Here is a 10,867-nt window from a genome sequence, read left to right as displayed (position 1 = left end):
GAAAACATACCAGGTTTCACATGGTATTTGTGCTCTGAGTACATTTTCAGAGTTGCTTTTGGTCCTTGGAGGGTTGAGGAATGCAGACAGCAAAGTGTACACTTTCAGGGGATTCAATCATGTCTGAGAAGTTTGGTTTAGAATTTGAAGAAAAGACCCAAGGAGGAGTAGAGGTGTTCTGAAGTGTAATTCATTCGTTTTGTATTGGAATTAAATTGCTGGTCCTAGATTGGCACTTCTGGGTGCCATGTTAGGCTGGGGCAGAAAGAAGAGCAGCAACTCTTGCATCCTAAGCCTGGCCTTGCCACTTTGTAGTTGTGCAACCTTGGAAAAGTTAAGTCTTCCCTCTGAGCCTCAGTTTCCTTGCTTATAAAGTGGGGATGAGACTATATATACCTCATAGACTTTTTGTGCTGGTAAAACAGGGTAATAAACGGGAGACTGCTTTGAGTCTATAAAGAGCATTAGAAATATTAGCCATTATTAATAATTATATTTTGTTTTTAATGGTATATGTATTTTTTATTGATTTCAGAGAGGAAGGGAGAGGGAGAGAGATAGAAACATCAATGATGAAAGAGAATCATTGATCGGCTGCCTCCTGCAAGCCCCCTACTGGGGATTGAGTCCGAAACCCGAGCATGTGCCTGGGATCGAACCTGGGACCTTTCAGTCTGCAGGCTAATGCTCTATCCACTGAGCCAAACTGGCTAGGGAAATAATTATATTTTAGATGTGTTGTATTATATATGATACTAGAGGCCTGGTGCACAAAGTTGTGCAACAGTGGGGTCCCTCAGCCTGGCCTGCGGGATTGGGCCAAATCCGGCTCTCTGACATCCCATGAGGGGTCCCAGATTACAAGAGGGTGCAGGCCAGGCTGAGGGACCCCACTGGTGCACAATCAGGGCTGGGGAGGGACCATGGGAGGACTCCAGGGTGCGTCTGGCCCATCTCGCTCAGTCCCAATTGGCTGGACCCCAGCAGCAAGCTAACCTACTGGTCAAAATGTCTGCCCCCTGGTGGTCAGTGCACATCATAGAGCCTGGTCAACAGGTCGACTGTCTGCCCCCTGGTGGTCAGTGCATGTCATAGCGAGCGGTTGAGCGGCCTTAGCATATCATTAGCAAATTACACTTTGGTTGGTTGAATGGACGACCAGACACTTAGCATATTAGGCTTTTATTATATAGGATTTCTTTGTTTATTAGCTTTAGTTTCTCAGGAATGTCTTTTACTTTCCCAAGTATGTCTCACAGTATGGAACTGAAAATATTTGGCACCTGATAGTATTAAGTTTAGCCACTGATCCAATTTTGTCTTAGCTACTCCTTCAGCCCACTTCTGAGCAGATTTGGGTTGGCTTTCCCTGGTTGAGGACACTGTATGAGCTTCTCCACTCTCTTAATTAAATGCTCTCCCTATCCCCACCTACTCATTCGGCTTCCGAGTTTATAGCTTGAACTTAATCAGTAACCTAGGCCAAAGGGGTGGATGCATGGACCCCCCTAGGGAGTGCAAGATGATCTGTTTTGGAGTGGGGAAATCATTAAAATTTATATTCACTTTTTCTTTGAAAAAGAAAAAAATTAAGCCTTACCAACGTTTAATCTTTGGATTGACACTGCCCACTCATTTGGATCTCTGGGTTCGATGTGTCACGTTTGTCATCAATGCCCTGAAGGCAGAATGAGTGTTTCACAATCCAAAGTGGTTCTCATAAGTGGCCTCACTTGTTTTTGCTTTCAGTATATTGCAACATTCTGTGGTTTACCTGTGCAGGGAGGAGGTTATGGCTTATATAAGCTTAAATAATAGGACCTTTTGAATACTTTGTATGGAGACTGGCCATGGAAAATCTTTTATATCACCGAGAGGGTTTACTAGTATCTTGAGGAAAAGATTTTAAGAGTTGTTGAACTTAGAGATAATTTACACTCTTTCCTTTTAAACAAAAATGGGTATTCCAAATTTGCTGACTTTTCACTTGCTAAGTAGTTGGCAATAGTATGATACCCAGAAGATATTACTAAAAAAAGGACTTACTCTATCCTTTCAAGGTGAATTTTCATGAGTGAAAAGTAGCTGCTTAAAACAATGTATTTTAAAAACAGATACTGGAAAATGTTTCCATCTTTTATGTGGTTTTGTTGCTTTGTCACCTAAGAAACACCTCTGGTATGTGCATGATTTTTTTTTAAATTGGAAAAAATATTTCTAACCCATTTAAAACTCTTCCATATAAAAAAAATTTAGTAAAATTTGAACCCATTTGTTCAAAATATTGATGCCATGCCTGCTAATTAGTTTTCAGGCATAACTGATTGATCTCAGGAAATTTGGAACCAGTCCTTCAAATGGATGTATCATAAGATTTAAAAAATCAAGGAACCATGTTAAATCATATTGCTCTCATTTAATAAATTATGCTGAATAATACTTTTTAGTGAGAACAAAATACTTTTTAGTGAAAACAAAATAAAGTCTTGCCCTGGCCGCTGTGGCTCAGTTGGTTGAGCATTGTTCTGTGCACCAAAAGGTCACTGATTTGATTCCTGATCAGGGCACATGCCCTGATTTCGGGCTGGATTCTGGTAGGGGGTGTGCAGGAGGCAGCTGATCAATGTTTCTCTCTCTCCCTCTGTCTCTAAAATCAACAAAAACTTAAAAAATAAAGTCTTATATTAAATACTGCTAATTTTCTTATCCTTTAAAAATTAATATTTTTTGTGTTTTTTCATAATGTATATAATATATTTGTATATACATTTATATTTACTTTTACTTGGAATATGTGCTTTTAAAAATTAATTGATTAAAAATTTGGCCTGGCCAGTGTGGCTTAGTGATTGAGCATTGACCTATTAGCCTGGAGGTCACAGATTGATTCTCAGTCAGGGCACATGCCCGGGTTGTGGGCCTGACCCCAAGTACAGGGTGTGCAGGAGGTAGTTTAGTTCAGTGGCCTCTAAATTTTTAAATATATATTTTTATTGATTCTCTCTCATCATTGATGTTTCTATCTCTCTCTCCCTCCCTATGCCTTTCTCTCTGAAATCAATAAAAATATATATTAAAAAATTTAGAGGCTACTGAACTAAATAAACTACCTACTTTCCCCAGACACTTGGTAGTGACTATAACCTTGAATTGTCTGCCCCAGCTCTGAAAAAGAGCCTGGCTGAGAAAACTGATACTTAAATAAGGGACATGCCCCCCCCCCCCGCCACTTCTGTGGGTGTTATGTGTTCTACCCTTGGCTCAAGTTAGAAGGGCTACATATCTAGGAGGTCTAAGTTGGGTCAAGGTTAAAGAGTAGAGCTGGAAAGCTACTAGAGAAGGAGCATGGGTCAATAACTGGAGAGGGAGGAATGAAATATGGTATGGAGGGATTGATATTTTGTACACTCTCCATCTCCATCTTGACCCACCATGAGTCCTCAGACTTTTCTGTTCATCAGTGAAGTTTGACTCTGTCCTCTCCTTCAACTCTAATAGGACAATGCTAGCAATATAATTATGCTTCTTTCTGCATAAACACTATTAAAAAATGACTCCTCCCTGTCTGCCATTGAAGCTTAAGCTCCTGAACCTGGCACTGAAGGTCTGGCATTTCACTTGACCTTATCTGACCTATCCAAATCCTACCCTGCCACCTGCTCCATCCAGATGGGTCTTATCATTGGGCCTAAGCACTAGGCACAGCTCAAACTCTTAGCTTTTTCTTTTGTTAGGTTAGTATCTCCCATTCCCAAATGTGAGAATTTATCTAGCTACTCAATGTCCCATTGAATTCTTCTACGATGCTCACTAGCTATATTGTTCATTTGTATTCTTAGATAAGTGTCATATGTGTGTGTTTGTCTTCCACAAATGAGATCTGACCTACATGAAGGCAGAGAGTTACCCCCATGGTGCCATGTATTCCACAGAGCACATGGTAAGTGATTAATTAAGATGAAAGAACTACGAAAGTGATTTGTAAACCTAAATATAAGGGATCATCAAAATTCATTCATGCATATAATAATAATGTATGGAACATCTGCTGTGCTGGATAACTAATATGGATCTAAGTAATGTGTATTTTTTAGGGACTCTCAAAAATTCATGGGGAGGGGAGTTTGGTAAAAGAATAGATTTTCTGCAGTTCAGGGGCATGAATGCTTAGATTTGGTCAGTATTGTGTGACCTCATGGACCTGTGAAATCAGAGATATTTAGGTTGTAAGAGTTCTAAACTAAAGAAAGAATGAGCCCATCAGAAGGGATTTGTTAATATCTGTGTTGCTCATCATTACAACTTAGTGCCTAGAACACAGAGTTTGGCATATAGAAGGATCTTAATGATCACTGTTGAATGAATAAAGGTGAGGTTTCTGGGAAATTGAGTTTTCTCTGGGTATGATGACAAAGTAAGGTTCCTAGGATCATAAGCCTGAAGGTGAGACAATGGTAAATCTGCAAGGTTACTGTTGACCTAAAAGGGTTCTGGGAAAATACCCAGCCAGGCTCCCCAAAAGCCCCCAATCTGTCTTTTTCTACTTGAAAAGTCCTAAAAAGCACCTTTTGGCAGTACTAACACCCTTTCTTCTTCTCTGAAAGCTAAAGTAACTTTGTACATTTTCCATACATAATTAAAACATTGAATCTTAGTTTATCTTCTTTTCCATATCTGGCCTACATTCACTGTGTTACATTTTATAAATACCACTCTGTAACAACCTACATTAGTCAGTCTGCATCTTTTACTTGTGGTATTTGACACTCAAGTTTTCAGTTAGCCGCCTTCTTCACTTTTAGCATTTTCATAGTAAACCACACCAAACCCTGAGAAACCAGTTGATCATCCTGTCACTCCAGAAAGCAGATAATTTGGAAGTTGTTTTAAAATAAATATAAAAACCTCAATCCCAATGTGGGCTTGAACAACTTGAGTACTAATAACTATTGCTGTTTTTGCTTCTCAGTCTATGGATGGAAAGTTCCCTAAATGATCTGAGAAGCATTTTCATTCCACTCTTCAGAGCCAAATCATCTGGTTTGTGTGCCGAGTCCAAAAAAACACTGCTGCATATTTTCCCTAAGGAGCAAGCCAGAGAGAGGGAATCTGAAAAATCACAGTAGGTTTTAGGTGAGAACTTCCAGAACGTCCTTGAAATTAAAGGCTACATGCGATTAAAAAAAAATGCTGTTCTCCAGCTATTGCCTCTATGTTTTCTCTCTTGTATTAAATGGCAATGGAGGTCAAATGCCATTTGCCTCTCTGTTCCTTCACAACCTAATTTGGGTACTATTGCCTTCACTTCAGCCTTTTAAGTTGCTGTTCTATGAAAGCAAGCATGGGCTGAGGATTACAGGATGCATTTACTAGGACGTCTCAGCATTGGTCCTGTTATTAACCATGGGAACAAGCACTGTGACCTGCATTCTTCCCTGATTGCTCTTCCCTTGGCTCTTGTCATGTTGAACTCCTGGTTCCTTCATTCCTCAGCTTATATGTTACTTTTTCCAAGAGGCCTACCTTGACCATCCCATCTAATAAAGCTAGCACCCCCCGAGCCCATTCACTCTTTGTATCATATTCCTCTAATTTCCTTCATAGCTATTTACCACTGTCTGAAATAATCTAGTGTATTTACTTTTTTACCTTCCCCCCCTTACCTTTCCATTAGAGTGTAACCTCTATGCAGGCAGGGACCATGTCTGTCTTGTTCAGCTGCTGTATATGCCTAATACTTAGCCTGGTGCATTCTAGGTGATCAGGAGCTATTTGTTCAATGAATAAATGAGGAGGTCAGAGGGCAATAAGGCTAATGCAGGGCTCCACAATGTTCCTTCTTCCTGGAATGTACAGCCACACAACAGAAATTCGCCAAGATCTGTCAAGCTCACTGACCTCTATCCACATCTGATGATTCATGTGGGTACAAATGATATAATCAAAATAGACTGACCTGGCTCTTTAGTGTTTTTAAAGTTGGATGTGAAACTTGAAGGGCATTGCAAGTACAGGTTGCATTTTTATTTCTTTCATAGGGTTAAAGGGATGACTTTGGCAGAGAATGGAAGATACAGGAAATTAACAGTTCACCACGTTCATAATGTTGTAAAGGATTTAATTTTCTGGACTGTACCTCACAGTAGTAGAGCAATGGGTTGTTAGTTAAGGATGAAATTTATCTCGTGAAGACAGACAAAATGTTTGTCAGGAGACTCAAGAGCCTCATCGGGAGTGGAAGATTGCCAGATTGGACAAAAATAAACAGACCAAAATCTAGGATATCTAGTTAAATTTGAATTTTAGATAAACAATGAATAATTTCTTAATAGAAGTTTGTCCCAGGCATTTGGTATCCCGGATTTCATCTGGCAGCCCTACAAGAATGTTTTCATATAGTTCTCATTATTCTGTATCACTCACAAGGATTTCATAAGAACTTTATCTGATGGTTTACTGACTTCTAGAGATAATGTGCCTGTGGCAACATTTCCCAAACCCTGTTCCATGAAACCAAAGGGTCCCACAAGAGGTGAATATACCTTGATAAATGCTCAAATAATGTTTTCAGAATAAACTATCCCCTTTCTTAGAAAACCACAGTGTGTATTAGGATATTAAAAGTGCTGAGAAAGATATGCACATACATACTATCCCCCAAATTTGCTTCCATTTTGAGGCTTCACACTCTCCAGCTGAATTATTTCTCCTTGGGACTCCCATTCTCACCTCAGGTGACCAGTCTGGCAGAATATTTTGGCTCTAAGATTGAACTGAGTTCTGTATTGGCTGGCTTTCATATTCCCCTCTAGAGGCAAAGAATGCAGAAAGCTAAGATTTGGGCCCCAAAATAAAATTGCATAGTCTTGATGAGGGCCTCACTGCCATTCTCAGCTGTGTGAGCAAAGCCAGAGCTGTTCAGGAGCCTTCTAAGGCTTTGTGGTCCTACCTACATAAGTGCCCAGCTTAGATGAAACCCCATGATGGGAAGTGTTCACTGTTTTAGATATATTTTGTTGTCATGGTTATGTAATTTTCTTCCTTTTTTTTGTTAATCCTCACCCAAGAACATTTTTTCCATTGATTTTCAGAGAGCGTGGAAGAGAGGAGGAGAGACACATCAATGTGAGAGAGATACATTGATCGGTTGCCTCCTGCATACGGCCTGTGCACAGGAATTGAGCCTGCAACTGAGGTACATGCTCTTGACCAGAATTGAACCTGGGACCCTTCAGTCAGCAGGCCAATGCTCTACCCATTGAGCAAAACTGGCTAGGGTTAATATGTAATTTTCTCTTTAAAATTTCTTTATTATTTAAATATATTTTTATTGATTTCAGAGAGGAAGGGAGAGGGAGCGAGCGAGAGAGAAACATCAACGATAAGAGAGAATCATTGATTGGCTGCCTTCTGCATGCCCCACACTGGGGATTGAGCCAGCAACCCGGGCATGTGCCCTTGACTGGAGTAGAACCTGGAACCCTTTAGTCTGCAGGCCGATGCTCTATCTGCTGAACCACCTTTTTAAAAAAATTGTCCTCTCATGCCTTTAAGAGCCAGCCCTATATTCAGGATGATCCTCCTAAACCGAGAGGGAGGTTGCTGTGTGTCTTGCCAGTGTAATTTTCTAGGTTAAGTCAAGAAAGCATCTTCTTCAAAGATAAACTTAACAACATTTGCTTCATAAATAACATCATTCCTCACTGTCTGTCCTCCGTGAATGCTCTAGCCTCTGACATTCCATAGAGCAACAAAGAAATCAAACATGCCTACCTAACCTTTATGAGAATATTTAAAATCATGACTTAATTTTTAATCTCCCATGGTAGCACTAAAATAAATGTTATAAATCTCAACAGGACCAACCGCCTATTTTGCGGTAACACTTAGGGTATAACCAAGACAGTCAAGGAAACCAATGTGGCATGGGCTGGGCAAAGAGAGGGTGGTAGATGTTGACATTTTGCATTTCCTGGAGACCCATTTAGGTAATTGTCTTTCACAGTGGGTGAAGAGTCAGTTTTGACATGTACTATGTTCACAGTTTGGGTTTTCACATTATGCCTTGCTCTTCCTTGCCATTGAATTTCTCCCTTTTGCCATTAAACAAACAAACACCAAGAGACTCAAAACACACAAAACAACCTTTGAAACAAGAATTAAAAAGGCAAGAAGGATCACAGCTTTTAAAAAACTTTTAAAAAGAGCCACTCAGTCTAAAAGATGCGATTTGAGGTTTATAGAGTCCATTATGAAATCTTTCACACAATTAGCTGAGGCCTGGGTCACTAGGCATAGGAGAGGGAAAGGGCAAATTGAGGATGCCAAATTAAATAAGATGGTTTATTGTGTTGGAATGCTACTAACAATATACTGTAGATGTAGTAACTAGTTTCTCAGTGTTTCCATAATTTAAAAAGTTGGCGTCAAAAACCTCACACCCCTAGGAAACAAATTTCTTAGTGTTGTAACATCTCATGTATAATATACACTGAGTAGCCAGATTATTATGATCTCTGAACGCATAATAATCTGGCCACTCAGTGTATATCCTATATAATAGAAGGCTAATATGCAAATTGTCTCCTTGACCAGGAGTTCGACCAGCCAACCGCCCATGTCCCCTCTCCCTGACCAGGCTGGGCAGACCCCACCCATTCACAAATTCATGCACCAGGCCTCTAATTCTATATAATAAAGAGGTAATATGCAAATTGACCATCACTCCAACACACAAGATGGCCGGCAGGGTGGTAGATGTTGACATTTTGTATTTCCTGGGGGTGATCAGGTCTGAAGGGGAGAGCAGTTGGGAGCGACCAGGCCTGCAGAGGAGGACAGTTGGGGGGGGGTACCTAGGCCTGCAGGGCAGTGCAGTTGGGGGGGAACCAGGCCTGCAGGGGAGGAAAGTTGGGGGGACCAGGCCTGCAGGGGAGGGCAGTTGGGGGTGACCAGGCCTGCAGGGGAGGGCAGTTAGGGGCAACCAGGCCGGCAGGGAAGGGAAGTTAGGGGTGACCAGGGTGGCAGGGGAGGGAAGTTAGGGGCAATCAGGCCGGCAGGGGAGCTGTTAGACGTCGATCAGGCTGGCAGGGGAGTGGTTAGGGGGTGATCAGGCTGGCAGGCAGAAGTGGTTAGGAGCAATCAGGCAGGCAGGCAGGCGAGCGGTTGGGAGCCAGCAGTCCTGGATTGTGAGAAAGATGTCCCAGATTGGAGAGGGTGTAGGCTGGGCTGAGGGAAACACACCCCCCTCCCCATACACGAATTTCGTGCACCGGGCCTCTAGTGTATGTGTGTGTGTGTATATATATATATTTTATATTTTCTTTATATATATATATATATATATATATATATATAGAGAGAGAGAGAGAGAGAGAGAGCGAGAGAGAGAGAGAGAGAGAGGCCATATTATTATGTGTTCAGAGATCATAATAATCTGGCCATTCAGTGTATATTACATAAATAAATGCTTTTATGCACAGCTGAGGTTGTGAATATTTTTAGTCAGACCAGTGTCTGGCCCCTCAATAGGTGCTCAGTACATGTGTGTTGAATCCATGAATGTCTTATACACAACTTTCATAAATTTCAAGTTAGACAACTCAAGATAAGAACCTCTGTCAACTCAGCTAATCTCTTAGATGAAATTGATAGGGTTTCTCAACCTTGGCAATATTGACATTTTAGGCCAGATAATTCTTTATTGTGGGTTCAGTCCTTTATATTATAGAATGTTTAATAGCAATTCTGGCCTCTGCCCACTAAATGCTAGTAGCATACCTCCAAGCTGTGACAACCAGAAGTATCTTCAGACATTGCCAATTGTCCCTTGGGAGGCAGTTTGAAATTGCCCCTACTTGAGAACCACTGAGTTAGAAGAGGTTCAGAGTTCCCATAAGCTGACACCAGTTCTTTACAGATGACACGGTTCTGCTACACTTGCTTTGACAGACAGGTTCCAAAGACTTTCATGATGGCAAGAGGAGGAGGCTCAAGAGAGGCCAGACTAAATGTCCATTAGTGGATGAATGGATAAACAAAATGTGATACATTCAAACAATGGAACAGTATTCACCCTTAAAAAGGAATGAGGTACTGATACATGCTACAATGTGGATGAATCTTACAGACATTATGCCAAGTGAAAGAAGCCAGATACAAAGTCACATATTATATGATTCCATTTATATGAAACTAGAGTCCCGGTGCACGAAATTCGTGCATTGGGGGGGTGTCCCTCAGCCCAGACTGCACCCTCTCTAATCTGGGATCCCTCTCACAATCCAGGACTGCTGACTCCCAACTGCTCACCTGCCTGCCAGCCTGGTCACCCCCTAAGCACTCCCCTTCCAGCCTGATTGAAGCCTAACTGCTCCCCTGATGGCCCGATTGCCCCTAACTGCCCTCCCCTGCCATCCTGGTCACCCCTAACTGCCCTCCCCTGCAGGTCTGGTCGCCTCTAACTGCCCTCCCCTGAAGGCCTGGTCCCCCGCAACTGCCCTCCCCTACAGGCCTGGTAACCCCCAACTGCCCTCCCCTGCAGGCCTAATCGCCCCCAACTGCCTTCCCTTGCAAGCCTGGTCCCTCCCAACTGCCCTCCCCTGCCAGCCATCTTGTGGCAGCCATCTTGTGTCCACATGGGGGCAGCCATCTTTGACCACATGGGGGCGGCCATCTTGTGTTGGAGTGATGGTCAATTTGCATATTACTCTTTTATTAGATAGGATATCCAAAATAGATAAATCTATAGAGACAGAAAACAGCTTACTGGTTGCCAGGAGCTAGGGTTGGTAAGGTGGGGAGAATTGCTTAATGGGTATGGGGTCTCCTTTGGGAGTGATGGAAATGTTTTGGAACTACATAGAGA

At 41.9% G+C, this 10,867-nt stretch overlaps 1 non-coding gene across 1 annotated transcript; it reads right to left on the bottom strand.

Annotated features, from left to right (window-relative positions):
* Positions 1-7,532: 7,532 nt before the first annotated feature.
* On the bottom strand, positions 7,533-7,641 carry LOC114228840 (small Cajal body-specific RNA 11). Its single transcript, XR_003614958.1, has one exon. It is a non-coding gene; the product is annotated as a small Cajal body-specific RNA 11 (non-coding RNA).
* Between the last annotated feature and the right edge of the window lie 3,226 nt (positions 7,642-10,867).

This window comes from Eptesicus fuscus, chromosome 1 (assembly GCF_027574615.1).
Source record: "Eptesicus fuscus isolate TK198812 chromosome 1, DD_ASM_mEF_20220401, whole genome shotgun sequence".
NCBI lineage: Eukaryota > Metazoa > Chordata > Mammalia > Chiroptera > Vespertilionidae > Eptesicus > Eptesicus fuscus.
The sequence above is the reverse complement of the archived record's forward strand: the minus strand, read 5'-3'. Positions and strand labels throughout refer to the sequence as shown.